The sequence below is a fragment of the Ambystoma mexicanum genome, chromosome 4p (genome assembly GCF_040938575.1).
Source record: "Ambystoma mexicanum isolate Mex_15411 chromosome 4p, UKY_AmexF1_1, whole genome shotgun sequence".
NCBI classification, from domain to species: Eukaryota; Metazoa; Chordata; class Amphibia; order Caudata; family Ambystomatidae; genus Ambystoma; species Ambystoma mexicanum.
The window spans coordinates 844,231,062-844,246,478 of NC_090927.1; the positions used below are offsets into that span (position 1 = coordinate 844,231,062).

The 15,417-nt window shown below is 47.8% G+C and overlaps 35 non-coding genes and 20 pseudogenes across 35 annotated transcripts; all 55 read right to left on the reverse strand.

Annotated features, from left to right (window-relative positions):
* Window positions 1-26: 26 nt before the first annotated feature.
* On the reverse strand, window positions 27-135 carry LOC138457011 (5S ribosomal RNA; annotated as a pseudogene).
* Window positions 136-241: 106 nt separating this feature from the next.
* Window positions 242-360, reverse strand: LOC138460274 (5S ribosomal RNA). Its single transcript, XR_011263043.1, has one exon. It is a non-coding gene; the product is annotated as a 5S ribosomal RNA (ribosomal RNA).
* A 106-nt stretch (window positions 361-466) lies between these two features.
* LOC138454857 (5S ribosomal RNA) lies at window positions 467-585 on the reverse strand. The gene has a single exon (XR_011261513.1). It is a non-coding gene; the product is annotated as a 5S ribosomal RNA (ribosomal RNA).
* Window positions 586-692: 107 nt separating this feature from the next.
* On the reverse strand, window positions 693-811 carry LOC138462125 (5S ribosomal RNA). Its single transcript, XR_011264729.1, has one exon. It is a non-coding gene; the product is annotated as a 5S ribosomal RNA (ribosomal RNA).
* Window positions 812-917: 106 nt separating this feature from the next.
* Window positions 918-1,036, reverse strand: LOC138461423 (5S ribosomal RNA). The gene has a single exon (XR_011264039.1). It is a non-coding gene; the product is annotated as a 5S ribosomal RNA (ribosomal RNA).
* Window positions 1,037-1,499: 463 nt separating this feature from the next.
* Window positions 1,500-1,608, reverse strand: LOC138457012 (5S ribosomal RNA; annotated as a pseudogene).
* A 98-nt stretch (window positions 1,609-1,706) lies between these two features.
* LOC138460286 (5S ribosomal RNA) lies at window positions 1,707-1,825 on the reverse strand. The gene has a single exon (XR_011263055.1). It is a non-coding gene; the product is annotated as a 5S ribosomal RNA (ribosomal RNA).
* Window positions 1,826-1,931: 106 nt separating this feature from the next.
* LOC138462473 (5S ribosomal RNA) lies at window positions 1,932-2,050 on the reverse strand. The gene has a single exon (XR_011265068.1). It is a non-coding gene; the product is annotated as a 5S ribosomal RNA (ribosomal RNA).
* Window positions 2,051-2,156: 106 nt separating this feature from the next.
* LOC138462705 (5S ribosomal RNA) lies at window positions 2,157-2,275 on the reverse strand. Its single transcript, XR_011265299.1, has one exon. It is a non-coding gene; the product is annotated as a 5S ribosomal RNA (ribosomal RNA).
* Window positions 2,276-2,381: 106 nt separating this feature from the next.
* On the reverse strand, window positions 2,382-2,500 carry LOC138454436 (5S ribosomal RNA). The gene has a single exon (XR_011261113.1). It is a non-coding gene; the product is annotated as a 5S ribosomal RNA (ribosomal RNA).
* Window positions 2,501-2,606: 106 nt separating this feature from the next.
* On the reverse strand, window positions 2,607-2,715 carry LOC138458800 (5S ribosomal RNA; annotated as a pseudogene).
* A 106-nt stretch (window positions 2,716-2,821) lies between these two features.
* Window positions 2,822-2,930, reverse strand: LOC138458961 (5S ribosomal RNA; annotated as a pseudogene).
* Window positions 2,931-3,036: 106 nt separating this feature from the next.
* On the reverse strand, window positions 3,037-3,155 carry LOC138462126 (5S ribosomal RNA). Its single transcript, XR_011264730.1, has one exon. It is a non-coding gene; the product is annotated as a 5S ribosomal RNA (ribosomal RNA).
* A 106-nt stretch (window positions 3,156-3,261) lies between these two features.
* LOC138463292 (5S ribosomal RNA) lies at window positions 3,262-3,380 on the reverse strand. Its single transcript, XR_011265878.1, has one exon. It is a non-coding gene; the product is annotated as a 5S ribosomal RNA (ribosomal RNA).
* A 106-nt stretch (window positions 3,381-3,486) lies between these two features.
* Window positions 3,487-3,605, reverse strand: LOC138461424 (5S ribosomal RNA). Its single transcript, XR_011264040.1, has one exon. It is a non-coding gene; the product is annotated as a 5S ribosomal RNA (ribosomal RNA).
* Window positions 3,606-4,068: 463 nt separating this feature from the next.
* On the reverse strand, window positions 4,069-4,177 carry LOC138457013 (5S ribosomal RNA; annotated as a pseudogene).
* Window positions 4,178-4,283: 106 nt separating this feature from the next.
* On the reverse strand, window positions 4,284-4,402 carry LOC138454914 (5S ribosomal RNA). The gene has a single exon (XR_011261571.1). It is a non-coding gene; the product is annotated as a 5S ribosomal RNA (ribosomal RNA).
* Window positions 4,403-4,508: 106 nt separating this feature from the next.
* Window positions 4,509-4,626, reverse strand: LOC138455292 (5S ribosomal RNA). The gene has a single exon (XR_011261930.1). It is a non-coding gene; the product is annotated as a 5S ribosomal RNA (ribosomal RNA).
* Window positions 4,627-4,732: 106 nt separating this feature from the next.
* On the reverse strand, window positions 4,733-4,851 carry LOC138454645 (5S ribosomal RNA). The gene has a single exon (XR_011261313.1). It is a non-coding gene; the product is annotated as a 5S ribosomal RNA (ribosomal RNA).
* Window positions 4,852-5,314: 463 nt separating this feature from the next.
* On the reverse strand, window positions 5,315-5,423 carry LOC138457014 (5S ribosomal RNA; annotated as a pseudogene).
* Window positions 5,424-5,529: 106 nt separating this feature from the next.
* On the reverse strand, window positions 5,530-5,648 carry LOC138464233 (5S ribosomal RNA). The gene has a single exon (XR_011266814.1). It is a non-coding gene; the product is annotated as a 5S ribosomal RNA (ribosomal RNA).
* Window positions 5,649-5,754: 106 nt separating this feature from the next.
* LOC138455961 (5S ribosomal RNA) lies at window positions 5,755-5,873 on the reverse strand (annotated as a pseudogene).
* A 106-nt stretch (window positions 5,874-5,979) lies between these two features.
* Window positions 5,980-6,098, reverse strand: LOC138461009 (5S ribosomal RNA). Its single transcript, XR_011263655.1, has one exon. It is a non-coding gene; the product is annotated as a 5S ribosomal RNA (ribosomal RNA).
* A 463-nt stretch (window positions 6,099-6,561) lies between these two features.
* LOC138457853 (5S ribosomal RNA) lies at window positions 6,562-6,670 on the reverse strand (annotated as a pseudogene).
* Window positions 6,671-6,775: 105 nt separating this feature from the next.
* Window positions 6,776-6,894, reverse strand: LOC138463051 (5S ribosomal RNA). Its single transcript, XR_011265637.1, has one exon. It is a non-coding gene; the product is annotated as a 5S ribosomal RNA (ribosomal RNA).
* A 106-nt stretch (window positions 6,895-7,000) lies between these two features.
* LOC138461105 (5S ribosomal RNA) lies at window positions 7,001-7,119 on the reverse strand. The gene has a single exon (XR_011263743.1). It is a non-coding gene; the product is annotated as a 5S ribosomal RNA (ribosomal RNA).
* Window positions 7,120-7,225: 106 nt separating this feature from the next.
* Window positions 7,226-7,354, reverse strand: LOC138454953 (5S ribosomal RNA; annotated as a pseudogene).
* A 106-nt stretch (window positions 7,355-7,460) lies between these two features.
* Window positions 7,461-7,579, reverse strand: LOC138455792 (5S ribosomal RNA; annotated as a pseudogene).
* Window positions 7,580-7,685: 106 nt separating this feature from the next.
* LOC138458802 (5S ribosomal RNA) lies at window positions 7,686-7,794 on the reverse strand (annotated as a pseudogene).
* Window positions 7,795-7,900: 106 nt separating this feature from the next.
* LOC138462957 (5S ribosomal RNA) lies at window positions 7,901-8,019 on the reverse strand. Its single transcript, XR_011265544.1, has one exon. It is a non-coding gene; the product is annotated as a 5S ribosomal RNA (ribosomal RNA).
* A 453-nt stretch (window positions 8,020-8,472) lies between these two features.
* LOC138457015 (5S ribosomal RNA) lies at window positions 8,473-8,581 on the reverse strand (annotated as a pseudogene).
* A 106-nt stretch (window positions 8,582-8,687) lies between these two features.
* Window positions 8,688-8,806, reverse strand: LOC138455816 (5S ribosomal RNA; annotated as a pseudogene).
* Window positions 8,807-8,912: 106 nt separating this feature from the next.
* Window positions 8,913-9,031, reverse strand: LOC138462127 (5S ribosomal RNA). The gene has a single exon (XR_011264731.1). It is a non-coding gene; the product is annotated as a 5S ribosomal RNA (ribosomal RNA).
* A 106-nt stretch (window positions 9,032-9,137) lies between these two features.
* On the reverse strand, window positions 9,138-9,256 carry LOC138463162 (5S ribosomal RNA). The gene has a single exon (XR_011265748.1). It is a non-coding gene; the product is annotated as a 5S ribosomal RNA (ribosomal RNA).
* Window positions 9,257-9,362: 106 nt separating this feature from the next.
* On the reverse strand, window positions 9,363-9,481 carry LOC138463619 (5S ribosomal RNA). The gene has a single exon (XR_011266206.1). It is a non-coding gene; the product is annotated as a 5S ribosomal RNA (ribosomal RNA).
* Window positions 9,482-9,944: 463 nt separating this feature from the next.
* Window positions 9,945-10,053, reverse strand: LOC138457017 (5S ribosomal RNA; annotated as a pseudogene).
* Window positions 10,054-10,159: 106 nt separating this feature from the next.
* Window positions 10,160-10,278, reverse strand: LOC138464235 (5S ribosomal RNA). Its single transcript, XR_011266817.1, has one exon. It is a non-coding gene; the product is annotated as a 5S ribosomal RNA (ribosomal RNA).
* Window positions 10,279-10,384: 106 nt separating this feature from the next.
* LOC138464236 (5S ribosomal RNA) lies at window positions 10,385-10,503 on the reverse strand. The gene has a single exon (XR_011266818.1). It is a non-coding gene; the product is annotated as a 5S ribosomal RNA (ribosomal RNA).
* A 106-nt stretch (window positions 10,504-10,609) lies between these two features.
* On the reverse strand, window positions 10,610-10,728 carry LOC138462675 (5S ribosomal RNA). The gene has a single exon (XR_011265269.1). It is a non-coding gene; the product is annotated as a 5S ribosomal RNA (ribosomal RNA).
* A 106-nt stretch (window positions 10,729-10,834) lies between these two features.
* Window positions 10,835-10,953, reverse strand: LOC138462795 (5S ribosomal RNA). Its single transcript, XR_011265383.1, has one exon. It is a non-coding gene; the product is annotated as a 5S ribosomal RNA (ribosomal RNA).
* Window positions 10,954-11,059: 106 nt separating this feature from the next.
* On the reverse strand, window positions 11,060-11,178 carry LOC138455714 (5S ribosomal RNA; annotated as a pseudogene).
* Window positions 11,179-11,284: 106 nt separating this feature from the next.
* On the reverse strand, window positions 11,285-11,393 carry LOC138458803 (5S ribosomal RNA; annotated as a pseudogene).
* A 106-nt stretch (window positions 11,394-11,499) lies between these two features.
* On the reverse strand, window positions 11,500-11,618 carry LOC138460933 (5S ribosomal RNA). Its single transcript, XR_011263585.1, has one exon. It is a non-coding gene; the product is annotated as a 5S ribosomal RNA (ribosomal RNA).
* A 463-nt stretch (window positions 11,619-12,081) lies between these two features.
* Window positions 12,082-12,190, reverse strand: LOC138457019 (5S ribosomal RNA; annotated as a pseudogene).
* A 106-nt stretch (window positions 12,191-12,296) lies between these two features.
* LOC138458962 (5S ribosomal RNA) lies at window positions 12,297-12,405 on the reverse strand (annotated as a pseudogene).
* A 106-nt stretch (window positions 12,406-12,511) lies between these two features.
* Window positions 12,512-12,630, reverse strand: LOC138462128 (5S ribosomal RNA). Its single transcript, XR_011264732.1, has one exon. It is a non-coding gene; the product is annotated as a 5S ribosomal RNA (ribosomal RNA).
* A 106-nt stretch (window positions 12,631-12,736) lies between these two features.
* LOC138463293 (5S ribosomal RNA) lies at window positions 12,737-12,855 on the reverse strand. Its single transcript, XR_011265879.1, has one exon. It is a non-coding gene; the product is annotated as a 5S ribosomal RNA (ribosomal RNA).
* Window positions 12,856-12,961: 106 nt separating this feature from the next.
* Window positions 12,962-13,080, reverse strand: LOC138461426 (5S ribosomal RNA). The gene has a single exon (XR_011264041.1). It is a non-coding gene; the product is annotated as a 5S ribosomal RNA (ribosomal RNA).
* Window positions 13,081-13,543: 463 nt separating this feature from the next.
* Window positions 13,544-13,652, reverse strand: LOC138457020 (5S ribosomal RNA; annotated as a pseudogene).
* Window positions 13,653-13,758: 106 nt separating this feature from the next.
* On the reverse strand, window positions 13,759-13,877 carry LOC138454926 (5S ribosomal RNA). Its single transcript, XR_011261582.1, has one exon. It is a non-coding gene; the product is annotated as a 5S ribosomal RNA (ribosomal RNA).
* Window positions 13,878-13,983: 106 nt separating this feature from the next.
* On the reverse strand, window positions 13,984-14,101 carry LOC138455293 (5S ribosomal RNA). Its single transcript, XR_011261931.1, has one exon. It is a non-coding gene; the product is annotated as a 5S ribosomal RNA (ribosomal RNA).
* Window positions 14,102-14,207: 106 nt separating this feature from the next.
* Window positions 14,208-14,326, reverse strand: LOC138454646 (5S ribosomal RNA). Its single transcript, XR_011261314.1, has one exon. It is a non-coding gene; the product is annotated as a 5S ribosomal RNA (ribosomal RNA).
* A 463-nt stretch (window positions 14,327-14,789) lies between these two features.
* Window positions 14,790-14,898, reverse strand: LOC138457021 (5S ribosomal RNA; annotated as a pseudogene).
* A 106-nt stretch (window positions 14,899-15,004) lies between these two features.
* Window positions 15,005-15,123, reverse strand: LOC138464776 (5S ribosomal RNA). The gene has a single exon (XR_011267352.1). It is a non-coding gene; the product is annotated as a 5S ribosomal RNA (ribosomal RNA).
* A 106-nt stretch (window positions 15,124-15,229) lies between these two features.
* LOC138462514 (5S ribosomal RNA) lies at window positions 15,230-15,348 on the reverse strand. The gene has a single exon (XR_011265110.1). It is a non-coding gene; the product is annotated as a 5S ribosomal RNA (ribosomal RNA).
* Between the last annotated feature and the right edge of the window lie 69 nt (window positions 15,349-15,417).

Below are 15,417 nucleotides of genomic sequence, written 5' to 3' on the forward strand. Positions count from 1 at the left end.
CAATTACTAATCATGGAGCACAAAAAAGCCTACAGCACCTGGTATTCCCAGGCAGTCTCCCATCCAGGTACTAACTAGGCCCGACCCTGCTTAGCTTCCGAGATCGGGCGCATTCAGTGTGGTGTGGCCGTAGGCTCTGGGCCTAGTGAGTTTTGTACTTTTAAGCATCTAGTCGGCTAGACCTTGCAGTTTTGAAAGGCAATTGTGAAATGGCTCACTTCCTGAACTTGGAGTACAAAAAAGCCTACAGCACCTGGTATTCCCAGGTGGTCTCCCATCCAGGTACTAACTAGGCCCGACACTGCTTAGCTTCCGAGATCAGACGAGATCGGGCGCAATCAGTGTGGTGTGGCCGTAGGCTCTGGGCCTAGTGAGTTTTGTACTTTTAAGCATCTAGTCAGCTAGACCTTGCAGTTTTGAAAGGCAATTGAGAAATGGCTCACTTCCTGAACTTGGAGCACAAAAAAGCCTACAGCACCTGGTATTCCCAGGCGGTCTCCCATCCAGGTACTAACGAGGCCCGACACTGCTTAGCTTCCGAGATCAGACGAGATGGGGCGCATTCAGTGTGGTGTGGCCGTAGGCTCTGGGCCTTGTGAGTTTTGTACTTTTAAGCATCTAGTCAGCTAGACCTTGCAGTTTTGAAAGGCAATTGAGAAATGGCTCACTTCCTGAACTTGGAGCACAAAAAAAGCCTACAGCACCTGGTATTCCCAGGCGGTCTCCCATCCAGGTACTAACGAGGCCCGACACTGCTTAGCTTCCGAGATCAGACGAGATCGGGCGCATTCAGTGTGGTGTGGCCGTAGGCTCTGGGCCTTGTGAGTTTTGTACTTTTAAGCATCTAGTCGGCTAGACCTTGCAGTTTTAAAAGGCAATTGAGAAAGGGCTCACTTCCTGAACTGGGAGCACAAATAAGCCTACAGCACCTGGTATTCCCAGGCGGTCTCCCATCCAGGTACTAACTAGGCCTGACACTGCTTAACTTCCGAGATCAGACGAGATCGGGTGCATTCAGTGTGGTGTGGCCGTAGGCTCTAGGAACGCTAAGAATATTACTCTTATGCATTTGCATTTAGTAAGCTAAGCCATGCAGCCACTTGCAACATGATACCACGCTCATCGCTCGATCAGGCTCGATCAGGCGAGATATATAAGACTGGTGGGCCCATTCAGGACTCCTATGTCTGGTAGGATAACTTTAATTCATCCATCCTGTGTCTGTTGCAGGGAGGTGGAGAGAACAATCAACACAATAATGGTTTTCTTTCATGCCTCTTGAAGGACTCAATATTCTCTGTACTGCATTACATGTGAAAGTCGATTTATTACCCATGAACACACTACCTGTATGCTAATTCTATGTAAAAAGGTAGCTCCAGCCCTCATGATGTTGTCCAACATTTCCGCTATAAAACGGGATACAATTATTTTGGAAACATACCAAATTTGAAAAATAATTGAGAAGTTGCGCAATTACTAATCATGGAGCACAAAAAAGCCTACAGCACCTGGTATTCCCAGGCAGTCTCCCATCCAGGTACTAACTAGGCCCGACCCTGCTTAGCTTCCGAGATCGGGCGCATTCAGTGTGGTGTGGCCGTAGGCTCTGGAGTTTTGTACTTTTAAGCATCTAGTCGGCTAGACCTTGCAGTTTTGACAGGCAATTGTGAAATGGCTCACTTCCTGAACTTGGAGTACAAAAAAGCCTACAGCACCTGGTATTCCCAGGTGGTCTCCCATCCAGGTACTAACTAGGCCCGACACTGCTTAGCTTCCGAGATCAGACGAGATCGGGCGCAATCAGTGTGGTGTGGCCGTAGGCTCTGGGCCTAGTGAGTTTTGTACTTTTAAGCATCTAGTCAGCTAGACCTTGCAGTTTTGAAAGGCAATTGAGAAATGGCTCACTTCCTGAACTTGGAGCACAAAAAAGCCTACAGCACCTGGTATTCCCAGGCGGTCTCCCATCCAGGTACTAACAAGGCCCGACACTGCTTAGCTTCCGAGATCAGACGAGATCGGGCGCAATCAGTGTGGTGTGGCCGTAGGCTCTGGGCCTAGTGAGTTTTGTACTTTTAAGCATCTAGTCAGCTAGACCTTGCAGTTTTGAAAGGAAATTGAGAAATGGCTCACTTCCTGAACTTGGAGTACAAAAAAGCCTACAGCACCTGGTATTCCCAGGCGGTCTCCCATCCAGGTACTAACTAGGCCCGACACTGCTTAGCTTCTGAGATCAGACGAGATCAGGCGCATTCAGTGTGGTGTGGCCGTAGGTTCTGGGCCTAGTGAGTTTTGTACTTTTAAGCATCTAGTCGGCTAGACCTTGCAGTTTTGAAAGGCAATTGTGAAATGGCTCACTTCCTGAACTTGGAGCACAAAAAAGCCTACAGCACCTGGTATTCCCAGGTGGTCTCCCATCCAGGTACTAACTAGGCCCGACACTGCTTAGCTTCCGAGATCAGACGAGATCGGGCGCAATCAGTGTGGTGTGTCCGTAGTCTCTGGGCCTAGTGAGTTTTGTACTTTTAAGCATCTAGTCAGCTAGACCTTGCAGTTTTGAATGGCAATTGAGAAATGGCTCACTTCCTGAACTTGGAGCACAAAAAAGCCTACAGCACCTGGTATTCCCAGGCGGTCTCCCATCCAGGTACTAACGAGGCCCGACACAGCTTAGCTTCCGAGATCAGACGCATTCAGTGTGGTGTGGCCGTAGGCTCTGGGCCTTGTGAGTTTTGTACTTTTAAGCATCTAGTCGGCTAGACCTTGCAGTTTTGAAAGGCAATTGTGAAATGGCTCACTTCCTGAACTTGGAACACAAAAAAGCCTACAGCACCTGGTATTCCCAGGCGGTCTCCCATCCAGGTACTAACGAGGCCCGACACTGCTTAGCTTCCAAGATCAGACGCATTCAGTGTGGTGTGGCCGTAGGCTCTGGGCCTTGTGAGTTTTGTACTTTTAAGCATCTAGTCGGCTAGACCTTGCAGTTTTGAAAGGCAATTGTGAAATGGCTCACTTCCTGAACTTGGAGCACAAAAAAGCCTACAGCACCTGGTATTCCCAGGCGGTCTCCCATCCAGGTACTAACGAGGCCCGACACTGCTTAGCTTCCGAGATCAGACGAGATCGGGCGCATTCAGTGTGGTGTGGCCGTAGGCTCTGGGCCTTGTGAGTTTTGTACTTTTAAGCATCTAGTCGGCTAGACCTTGCAGTTTTGAAAGGCAATTGAGAAATGGCTCACTTCCTGAACTTGGAGTACAAAAAAGCCTACAGCACCTGGTATTCCCAGGCGGTCTCCTATCCAGGTACTAACTAGGCCCGACACTGCTTAGCTTCTGAGATCAGACGAGATCAGGCGCATTCAGTGTGGTGTGGCCGTAGGCTCTGGGCCTAGTGAGTTTTGTACTTTTAAGCATCTAGTCGGCTAGACCTTGCAGTTTTGAAAGGCAATTGTGAAATGGCTCACTTCCTGAACTTGGAGCACAAAAAAGCCTACAGCACCTGGTATTCCCAGGCGGTCTCCCATCCAGGTACTAACTAGGCCTGACACTGCTTAACTTCCGAGATCAGACGAGATCGGGTGCATTCAGTGTGGTGTGGCCGTAGGCTCTAGGAATGCTAAGAATATTACTCTTATGCATTTGCATTTAGTAAGCTAAGCCATGCAGCCACTTGCAACATGATACCACGCTCATCGCTCGATCAGGCTCGATCAGGCGAGATATATAAGACTGGTGGGCCCATTCAGGACTCCTATGTCTGGTAGGATAACTTTAATTCATCCATCCTGTGTCTGTTGCAGGGAGGTGGAGAGAACAATCAACACAATAATGGTTTTCTTTCATGCCTCTTGAAGGACTCAATATTCTCTGTACTGCATTACATGTGAAAGTCGATTTATTACCCATGAACACACTACCTGTATGCTAATTCTATGTAAAAAGGTAGCTCCAGCCCTCATGATGTTGTCCAACATTTCCGCTATAAAACGGGATACAATTATTTTGGAAACATACCAAATTTGAAAAATAATTGAGAAGTTGCGCAATTACTAATCATGGAGCACAAAAAAGCCTACAGCACCTGGTATTCCCAGGCAGTCTCCCATCCAGGTACTAACTAGGCCCGACCCTGCTTAGCTTCCGAGATCGGGCGCATTCAGTGTGGTGTGGCCGTAGGCTCTGGGCCTTGTGAGTTTTGTACTTTTAAGCATCTAGTCGGCTAGACCTTGCAGTTTTGAAAGGCAATTGAGAAATGGCTCACTTCCTGAACTTGGAGTAGAAAAAAGCCTACAGCACCTGGTATTCCCAGGCGGTCTCCCATCCAGGTACTAACTAGGCCCGACACTGCTTAGCTTCTGAGATCAGACGAGATCAGGCGCATTCAGTGTGGTGTGGCCGTAGGCTCTGGGCCTAGTGAGTTTTGTACTTTTAAGCATCTAGTCGGCTAGACCTTGCAGTTTTGAAAGGCAATTGTGAAATGGCTCACTTCCTGAACTTGGAGCACAAAAAAGCCTACAGCACCTGGTATTCCCAGGCGGTCTCCCATCCAGGTACTAACGAGGCCCGACACTGCTTAGCTTCCGAGATCAGACGAGATCGGGCGCATTCAGTGTGGTGTGGCGTAGGCTCTGGGCCTTGTGAGTTTTGTACTTTTAAGCATCTAGTCGGCTAGACCTTGCAGTTTTAAAAGGCAATTGAGAAAGGGCTCACTTCCTGAACTTGGAGCACAAAAAAGCCTACAGCACCTGGTATTCCCAGGCGGTCTCCCATCCAGGTACTAACTAGGCCTGACACTGCTTAACTTCCAAGATCAGACAAGATCGGGTGCATTCAGTGTGGTGTGGCCGTAGGCTCTAGGAATGCTAAGAATATTACTCTTATGCATTTGCATTTAGTAAGCTAAGCCATGCAGCCACTTGCAACATGATACCACGCTCATCGCTCGATCAGGCTCGATCAGGCGAGATATATAAGACTGGTGGGCCCATTCAGGACTCCTATGTCTGGTAGGATAACTTTAATTCATCCATCCTGTGTCTGTTGCAGGGAGGTGGAGAGAACAATCAACACAATAATGGTTTTCTTTCATGCCTCTTGAAGGACTCAATATTCTCTGTACTGCATTACATGTGAAAGTCGATTTATTACCCATGAACACACTACCTGTATGCTAATTCTATGTAAAAAGGTAGCTCCAGCCCTCATGATGTTGTCCAACATTTCCGCTATAAAACGGGATACAATTATTTTGGAAACATACCAAATTTGAAAAATAATTGAGAAGTTGCGCAATTACTAATCATGGAGCACAAAAAAGCCTACAGCACCTGGTATTCCCAGGCAGTCTCCCATCCAGGTACTAACTAGGCCCGACCCTGCTTAGCTTCCGAGATCGGGCGCATTCAGTGTGGTGTGGCCGTAGGCTCTGGGGCTAGTGAGTTTTGTACTTTTAAGCATCTAGTCGGCTAGACCTTGCAGTTTTGAAAGGCAATTGTGAAATGGCTCACTTCCTGAACTTGGAGTACAAAAAAGCCTACAGCACCTGGTATTCCCAGGTGGTCTCCCATCCAGGTACTAACTAGGCCCGACACTGCTTAGCTTCTGAGATCAGACGAGATCGGGCGCAATCAGTGTGGTGTGGCCGTAGGCTCTGGGCCTAGTGAGTTTTGTACTTTTAAGCATCTAGTCAGCTAGACCTTGCAGTTTTGAAAGGCAATTGAGAAATGGCTCACTTACTGAACTTGGAGCACAAAAAAGCCTACAGCACCTGGTATTCCCAGGCGGTCTCCCATCCAGGTACTAACGAGGCCCGACACTGCTTAGCTTTCGAGATCAGACAAGATGGGGCGCATTCAGTGTGGTGTGGCCGTAGGCTCTGGGCCTTGTGAGTTTTGTACTTTTAAGCATCTAGTCGGCTAGACCTTGCAGTTTTAAAAGGCAATTGAGAAAGGGCTCACTTCCTGAACTTGGAGCACAAAAAAGCCTACAGCACCTGGTATTCCCAGGTGGTCTCCCATCCAGGTACTAACTAGGCCTGACACTGCTTAACTTCCGAGATCAGACGAGATCGGGTGCATTCAGTGTGGTGTGGCCGTAGGCTCTAGGAACGCTAAGAATATTACTCTTATGCATTTGCATTTAGTAAGCTAAGCCATGCAGCCACTTGCAACATGATACCACGCTCATCGCTCGATCAGGCTCGATCAGGCGAGATATATAAGACTGGTGGGCCCATTCAGGACTCCTATGTCTGGTAGGATAACTTTAATTCATCCATCCTGTGTCTGTTGCAGGGAGGTGGAGAGAACAATCAACACAATAATGGTTTTCTTTCATGCCTCTTGAAGGACTCAATATTCTCTGTACTGCATTACATGTGAAAGTCGATTTATTACCCATGAACACACTACCTGTATGCTAATTCTATGTAAAAAGGTAGCTCCAGCCCTCATGATGTTGTCCAACATTTCCGCTATAAAACGGGATACAATTATTTTGGAAACATACCAAATTTGAAAAATAATTGAGAAGTTGCGCAATTACTAATCATGGAGCACAAAAAAGCCTACAGCACCTGGTATTCCCAGGCAGTCTCCCATCCAGGTACTAACTAGGCCCGACCCTGCTTAGCTTCCGAGATCGGGCACATTCAGTGTGGTGTGGCCGTAGGCTCTGGGCCTAGTGAGTTTTGTACTTTTAAGCATCTAGTCGGCTAGACCTTGCAGTTTTGAAAGGCAATTGTGAAATGGCTCACTTCCTGAACTTGGAGTACAAAAAGCCTACAGCACCTGGTATTCCCAGGTGATCTCCCATCCAGGTACTAACTAGGCCCGACACTGCTTAGCTTCCGAGATCAGACGAGATCGGGCGCAATCAGTGTGGTGTGGCCGTAGGCTCTGGGCCTAGTGAGTTTTGTACTTTTAAGCATCTAGTCAGCTAGACCTTGCAGTTTTGAAAGGCAATTGAGAAATGGCTCACTTCCTGAACTTGGAGCACAAAAAAGCCTACAGCACCTGGTATTCCCAGGCGGTCTCCCATCCAGGTACTAACAAGGCCCGACACTGCTTAGCTTCCGAGATCAGACGAGATCGGGCGCATTCAGTGTGGTGTGGCCGTAGGCTCTGGGCCTTGTGAGTTTTGTACTTTTAAGCATCTAGTCGGCTAGACCTTGCAGTTTTGAAAGGCAATTGAGAAATGGCTCACTTCCTGAACTTGGAGTACAAAAAAGCCTACAGCACCTGGTATTCCCAGGCGGTCTCCCATCCAGGTACTAACTAGGCCCGACACTGCTTAGCTTCTGAGATCAGACGAGATCAGGCGAGATCAGGCGCATTCAGTGTGGTGTGGCCGTAGGCTCTGGGCCTAGTGAGTTTTGTACTTTTAAGCATCTAGTCGGCTAGACCTTGCAGTTTTGAAAGGCAATTGTGAAATGGCTCACTTCCTGAACTTGGAGCACAAAAAAGCCTACAGCACCTGGTATTCCCAGGTGGTCTCCCATCCAGGTACTAACTAGGCCCGACACTGCTTAGCTTGCGAGATCAGACGAGATCGGGCGCAATCAGTGTGGTGTGTCCGCAGTCTCTGGGCCTAGTGAGTTTTGTACTTTTAAGCATCTAGTCAGCTAGACCTTGCAGTTTTGAATGGCAATTGAGAAATGGCTCACTTCCTGAACTTGGAGCACAAAAAAGCCTACAGCACCTGGTATTCCCAGGCGGTCTCCCATCCAGGTACTAACGAGGCCCGACACAGCTTAGCTTCCGAGATCAGACGCATTCAGTGTGGTGTGGCCGTAGGCTCTGGGCCTTGTGAGTTTTGTACTTTTAAGCATCTAGTCGGCTAGACCTTGCAGTTTTGAAAGGCAATTGTGAAATGGCTCACTTCCTGAACTTGGAGCACAAAAAAGCCTACAGCACCTGGTATTCCCAGGCGGTCTCCCATCCAGGTACTAACTAGACCTAACACTGCTTAACTTCCGAGATCAGACGAGATCGGGTGCATTCAGTGTGGTGTGGCCGTAGGCTCTAGAAATGCTAAGAATATTACTCTTATGCATTTGCATTTAGTAAGCTAAGCCATGCAGCCACTTGCAACATGATACCACGCTCATCGCTCGATCAGGCGAGATATATAAGACTGGTGGGCCCATTCAGGACTCCTATGTCTGGTAGGATAACTTTAATTCATCCATCCTGTGTCTGTTGCAGGGAGGTGGAGAGAACAATCAACACAATAATGGTTTTCTTTCATGCCTCTTGAAGGACTCAATATTCTCTGTACTGCATTACATGTGAAAGTCGATTTATTACCCATGAACACACTACCTGTATGCTAATTCTATGTAAAAAGGTAGCTCCAGCCCTCATGATGTTGTCCAACATTTCCGCTATAAAACGGGATACAATTATTTTGGAAACATACCAAATTTGAAAAATAATTGAGAAGTTGCGCAATTACTAATCATGGAGCACAAAAAAGCCTACAGCACCTGGTATTCCCAGGCAGTCTCCCATCCAGGTACTAACTAGGCCCGACCCTGCTTAGCTTCCGAGATCGGGCGCATTCAGTGTGGTGTGGCCGTAGGCTCTGGGCCTAGTGAGTTTTGTACTTTTAAGCATCTAGTCGGCTAGACCTTGCAGTTTTGAAAGGCAATTGTGAAATGGCTCACTTCCTGAACTTGGAGCACAAAAAAGCCTGCAGCACCTGGTATTCCCAGGCTGTCTCCCATCCAGGTACTAACGAGGCCCGACACTGCTTAGCTTCCGAGACCAGACGAGATCGGGCGCATTCAGTGTGGTGTGGCCGTAGGCTCTGGGCCTTGTGAGTTTTGTACTTTTAAGCATCTAGTCGGCTAGACCTTGCAGTTTTGAAAGGCAATTGTGAAATGGCTCACTTCCTGAACTTGGAGCACAAAAAAGCCTACAGCACCTGGTATTCCCAGGCGGTCTCCCATCCAGGTACTAACGAGGCCCGACACTGCTTAGCTTCCGAGATCAGACGAGATCGGGCGCATTCAGTGTGGTGTGGCCGTAGGCTCTGGGCCTTGTGAGTTTTGTACTTTTAAGCATCTAGTCGGCTAGACCTTGCAGTTTTGAAAGGCAATTGAGAAATGGCTCACTTCCTGAACTTGGAGTACAAAAAAGCCTACAGCACCTGGTATTCCCAGGCGGTCTCCCATCCAGGTACTAACTAGGACCGACACTGCTTAGCTTCTGAGATCAGACGAGATCAGGCGCATTCAGTGTGGTGTGGCCGTAGGCTCTGGGCCTAGTGAGTTTTGTACTTTTAAGCATCTAGTCGGCTAGACCTTGCAGTTTTGAAAGGCAATTGTGAAATGGCTCACTTCCTGAACTTGGAGCACAAAAAAGCCTACAGCACCTGGTATTCCCAGGCGGTCTCCCATCCAGGTACTAACTAGGCCTGACACTGCTTAACTTCCGAGATCAGATGAGATCGGGTGCATTCAGTGTGGTGTGGCCGTAGGCTCTAGGAATGCTAAGAATATTACTCTTATGCATTTGCATTTAGTAAGCTAAGCCATGCAGCCACTTGCAACATGATACCACGCTCATCGCTCGATCAGGCTCGATCAGGCGAGATATATAAGACTGGTGGGCCCATTCAGGACTCCTATGTCTGGTAGGATAACTTTAATTCATCCATCCTGTGTCTGTTGCAGGGAGGTGGAGAGAACAATCAACACAATAATGGTTTTCTTTCATGCCTCTTGAAGGACTCAATATTCTCTGTACTGCATTACATGTGAAAGTCGATTTATTACCCATGAACACACTACCTGTATGCTAATTCTATGTAAAAAGGTAGCTCCAGCCCTCATGATGTTGTCCAACATTTCCGCTATAAAACGGGATACAATTATTTTGGAAACATACCAAATTTGAAAAATAATTGAGAAGTTGCGCAATTACTAATCATGGAGCACAAAAAAGCCTACAGCACCTGGTATTCCCAGGCAGTCTCCCATCCAGGTACTAACTAGGCCCGACCCTGCTTAGCTTCCGAGATCGGGCGCATTCAGTGTGGTGTGGCCGTAGGCTCTGGGCCTAGTGAGTTTTGTACTTTTAAGCATCTAGTCGGCTAGACCTTGCAGTTTTGAAAGGCAATTGTGAAATGGCTCACTTCCTGAACTTGGAGTACAAAAAAGCCTACAGCACCTGGTATTCCCAGGTGGTCTCCCATCCAGGTACTAACTAGGCCCGACACTGCTTAGCTTCTGAGATCAGACGAGATCGGGCGCAATCAGTGTGGTGTGGCCGTAGGCTCTGGGCCTAGTGAGTTTTGTACTTTTAAGCATCTAGTCGGCTAGACCTTGCAGTTTTGAAAGGCAATTGTGAAATGGCTCACTTCCTGAACTTGGAGTACAAAAAAGCCTACAGCACCTGGTATTCCCAGGTGGTCTCCCATCCAGGTACTAACTAGGCCCGACACTGCTTAGCTTCTGAGATCAGACGAGATCGGGCGCAATCAGTGTGGTGTGGCCGTAGGCTCTGGGCCTAGTGAGTTTTGTACTTTTAAGCATCTAGTCAGCTAGACCTTGCAGTTTTGAAAGGCAATTGAGAAATGGCTCACTTCCTGAACTTGGAGCACAAAAATGCCTACAGCACCCGGTATTCCCAGGCGGTCTCCCATCCAGGTACTAACAAGGCCCGACACTGCTTAGCTTCCGAGATCAGACGAGATCGGGCGCATTCAGTGTGGTGTGGCCGTAGGCTCTGGGCCTTGTGAGTTTTGTACTTTTAAGCATCTAGTCGGCTAGACCTTGCAGTTTTGAAAGGCAATTGAGAAATGGCTCACTTCCTGAACTTGGAGTACAAAAAAGCCTACAGCACCTGGTATTCCCAGGCAGTCTCCCATCCAGGTACTAACTAGGCCCGACACTGCTTAGCTTCTGAGATCAGACGAGATCAGGCGCATTCAGTGTGGTGTGGCCGTAGGCTCTGGGCCTAGTGAGTTTTGTACTTTTAAGCATCTAGTCGGCTAGACCTTGCAGTTTTGAAAGGCAATTGTGAAATGGCTCACTTCCTGAACTTGGAGCACAAAAAAACCTACAGCACCTGGTATTCCCAGGTGGTCTCCCATCCAGGTACTAACTAGGCCCGACACTGCTTAGTTTCCGAGATCAGACGAGATCGGGCGCAATCAGTGTGGTGTGTCCGTAGTCTCTGGGCCTAGTGAGTTTTGTACTTTTAAGCATCTAGTCAGCTAGACCTTGCAGTTTTGAATGGCAATTGAGAAATGGCTCACTTCCTGAACTTGGAGCACAAAAAAGCCTACAGCACCTGGTATTCCCAGGCGGTCTCCCATCCAGGTACTAACGAGGCCCGACACAGCTTAGCTTCCGAGATCAGACGCATTCAGTGTGGTGTGGCCGTAGGCTCTGGGCCTTGTGAGTTTTGTACTTTTAAGCATCTAGTCGGCTAGACCTTGCAGTTTTGAAAGGCAATTGTGAAATGGCTCACTTCCTGAACTTGGAGCACAAAAAAGCCTACAGCACCTGGTATTCCCAGGCGGTCTCCCATCCAGGTACTATCTAGGCCTAACACTGCTTAACTTCCGAGATCAGACGAGATCGGGTGCATTCAGTGTGGTGTGGCCGTAGGCTCTAGAAATGCTAAGAATATTACTCTTATGCATTTGCATTTAGTAAGCTAAGCCATGCAGCCACTTGCAACATGATACCACGCTCATCGCTCGATCAGGCTCGATCAGGCGAGATATATAAGACTGGTGGGCCCATTCAGGACTCCTATGTCTGGTAGGATAACTTTAATTCATCCATCCTGTGTCTGTTGCAGGGAGGTGGAGAGAACAATCAACACAATAATGGTTTTCTTTCATGCCTCTTGAAGGACTCAATATTCTCTGTACTGCATTACATGTGAAAGTCGATTTATTACCCATGAACACACTACCTGTATGCTAATTCTATGTAAAAAGGTAGCTCCAGCCCTCATGATGTTGTCCAACATTTCCGCTATAAAACGGGATACAATTATTTTGGAAACATACCAAATTTGAAAAATAATTGAGAAGTTGCGCAATTACTAATCATGGAGCACAAAAAAGCCTACAGCACCTGGTATTCCCAGGCAGTCTCCCATCCAGGTACTAACTAGGCCCGACCCTGCTTAGCTTCCGAGATCGGGCGCATTCAGTGTGGTGTGGCCGTAGGCTCTGGGCCTAGTGAGTTTTGTACTTTTAAGCATCTAGTCGGCTAGACCTTGCAGTTTTGAAAGGCAATTGTGAAATGGCTCACTTCCTGAACTTGGAGCACAAAAAAGCCTACAGCACCTGGTATTCCCAGGCGGTCTCCCATCCAGGTACTAACGAGGCCCGACACTGCTTAGCTTCCAAGATCAGACGCATTCAGTGTGGTGTGGCCGTAGGCTCTGGGCCTTGTGAGTTTTGTACTTTTAAGCATCTAGTCGGCTAGACCTTGCAGTTTTGAAAGGCAATTGTGAAATGGCTCACTTCCTGAACTTGGAGCACAAAAAAGCCTACAGCACCTGGTATTCCCAGGCGGTCTCCCATCCAGGTACTAACGAGGCCCGACACTGCTTAGCTTCCGAGATCAGACGAGATCGGGCGCATTCAGTGTGGTGTGGCCGTAGGCTCTGGGCCTTGTGAGTTTTGTACTTTTAAGCATCTAGTCGGCTAGACCTTGCAGTTTTGAAAGGCAATTGAGAAATGGCTCACTTCCTGAACTTGGAGTACAAAAAAGCCTACAGCACCTGGTATTCCCAGGCGGTCTCCTATCCAGGTACTAACTAGGCCCGACACTGCTTAGCTTCTGAGATCAGACGAGATCAGGCGCATTCAGTGTGGTGTGGCCGTAGGCTCTGGGCCTAGTGAGTTTTGTACTTTTAAGCATCTAGTCGGCTAGACCTTGCAGTTTTGAAAGGCAATTGTGAAATGGCTCACTTCCTGAACTTGGAGCACAAAAAAGCCTACAGCACCTGGTATTCCCAGGCGGTCTCCCATCCAGGTACTAACTAGGCCTGACACTGCTTAACTTCCGAGATCAGACGAGATCGGGTGCATTCAGTGTGGTGTGGCCGTAGGCTCTAGGAATGCTAAGAATATTACTCTTATGCATTTGCATTTAGTAAGCTAAGCCATGCAGCCACTTGCAACATGATACCACGCTCATCGCTCGATCAGGCTCGATCAGGCGAGATATATAAGACTGGTGGGCCCATTCAGGACTCCTATGTCTGGTAGGATAACTTTAATTCATCCATCCTGTGTCTGTTGCAGGGAGGTGGAGAGAACAATCAACACAATAATGGTTTTCTTTCATGCCTCTTGAAGGACTCAATATTCTCTGTACTGCATTACATGTGAAAGTCGATTTATTACCCATGAACACACTACCTGTATGCTAATTCTATGTAAAAAGGTAGCTCCAGCCCTCATGATGTTGTCCAACATTTCCGCTATAAAACGGGATACAATTATTTTGGAAACATACCAAATTTGAAAAATAATTGAGAAGTTGCGCAATTACTAATCATGGAGCACAAAAAAGCCTACAGCACCTGGTATTCCCAGGCAGTCTCCCATCCAGGTACTAACTAGGCCCGACCCTGCTTAGCTTCCGAGATCGGGCGCATTCAGTGTGGTGTGGCCGTAGGCTCTGGGCCTTGTGAGTTTTGTACTTTTAAGCATCTAGTCGGCTAGACCTTGCAGTTTTGAAAGGCAATTGAGAAATGGCTCACTTCCTGAACTTGGAGTAGAAAAAAGCCTACAGCACCTGGTATTCCCAGGCGGTCTCCCATCCAGGTACTAACTAGGCCCGACACTGCTTAGCTTCTGAGATCAGACGAGATCAGGCGCATTCAGTGTGGTGTGGCCGTAGGCTCTGGGCCTAGTGAGTTTTGTACTTTTAAGCATCTAGTCGGCTAGACCTTGCAGTTTTGAAAGGCAATTGTGAAATGGCTCACTTCCTGAACTTGGAGCACAAAAAAGCCTACAGCACCTGGTATTCCCAGGCGGTCTCCCATCCAGGTACTAACGAGGCCCGACACTGCTTAGCTTCCGAGATCAGACGAGATCGGGCGCATTCAGTGTGGTGTGGCGTAGGCTCTGGGCCTTGTGAGTTTTGTACTTTTAAGCATCTAGTCGGCTAGACCTTGCAGTTTTAAAAGGCAATTGAGAAAGGGCTCACTTCCTGAACTTGGAGCACAAAAAAGCCTACAGCACCTGGTATTCCCAGGCGGTCTCCCATCCAGGTACTAACTAGGCCTGACACTGCTTAACTTCCAAGATCAGACAAGATCGGGTGCATTCAGTGTGGTGTGGCCGTAGGCTCTAGGAATGCTAAGAATATTACTCTTATGCATTTGCATTTAGTAAGCTAAGCCATGCAGCCACTTGCAACATGATACCACGCTCATCGCTCGATCAGGCTCGATCAGGCGAGATATATAAGACTGGTGGGCCCATTCAGGACTCCTATGTCTGGTAGGATAACTTTAATTCATCCATCCTGTGTCTGTTGCAGGGAGGTGGAGAGAACAATCAACACAATAATGGTTTTCTTTCATGCCTCTTGAAGGACTCAATATTCTCTGTACTGCATTACATGTGAAAGTCGATTTATTACCCATGAACACACTACCTGTATGCTAATTCTATGTAAAAAGGTAGCTCCAGCCCTCATGATGTTGTCCAACATTTCCGCTATAAAACGGGATACAATTATTTTGGAAACATACCAAATTTGAAAAATAATTGAGAAGTTGCGCAATTACTAATCATGGAGCACAAAAAAGCCTACAGCACCTGGTATTCCCAGGCAGTCTCCCATCCAGGTACTAACTAGGCCCGACCCTGCTTAGCTTCCGAGATCGGGCGCATTCAGTGTGGTGTGGCCGTAGGCTCTGGGCCTAGTGAGTTTTGTACTTTTAAGCATCTAGTCGGCTAGACCTTGCAGTTTTGAAAGGCATTTGTGAAATGGCTCACTTCCTGAACTTGGAGTACAAAAAAGCCTACAGCACCTGGTATTCCCAGGTGGTCTCCCATCCAGGTACTAACTAGGCCCGACACTGCTCAGCTTCCGAGATCAGACGAGATCGGGCGCAATCAGTGTGGTGTGGCCGTAGGCTCTGGGCCTAGTGAGTTTTGTACTTTTATGCATCTAGTCAGCTAGACCTTGCAGTTTTGAAAGGCAATTGAGAAATGGCTCACTTCCTGAACTTGGAGCACAAAAAAGCCTACAGCACCTGGTATTCCCAGGCGGTCTCCCATCCAGGTACTAACAAGGCCCGACACTGCTTAGCTTCCGAGATCAGACGAGATCGGGCGCATTCAGTGTGGTGTGGCCATAGGCTCTGGGCCTTGTGAGTTTTGTACTTTTAAGCATCTAGTCGGCTAGACCTTGCAGTTTTGAAAGGAAATT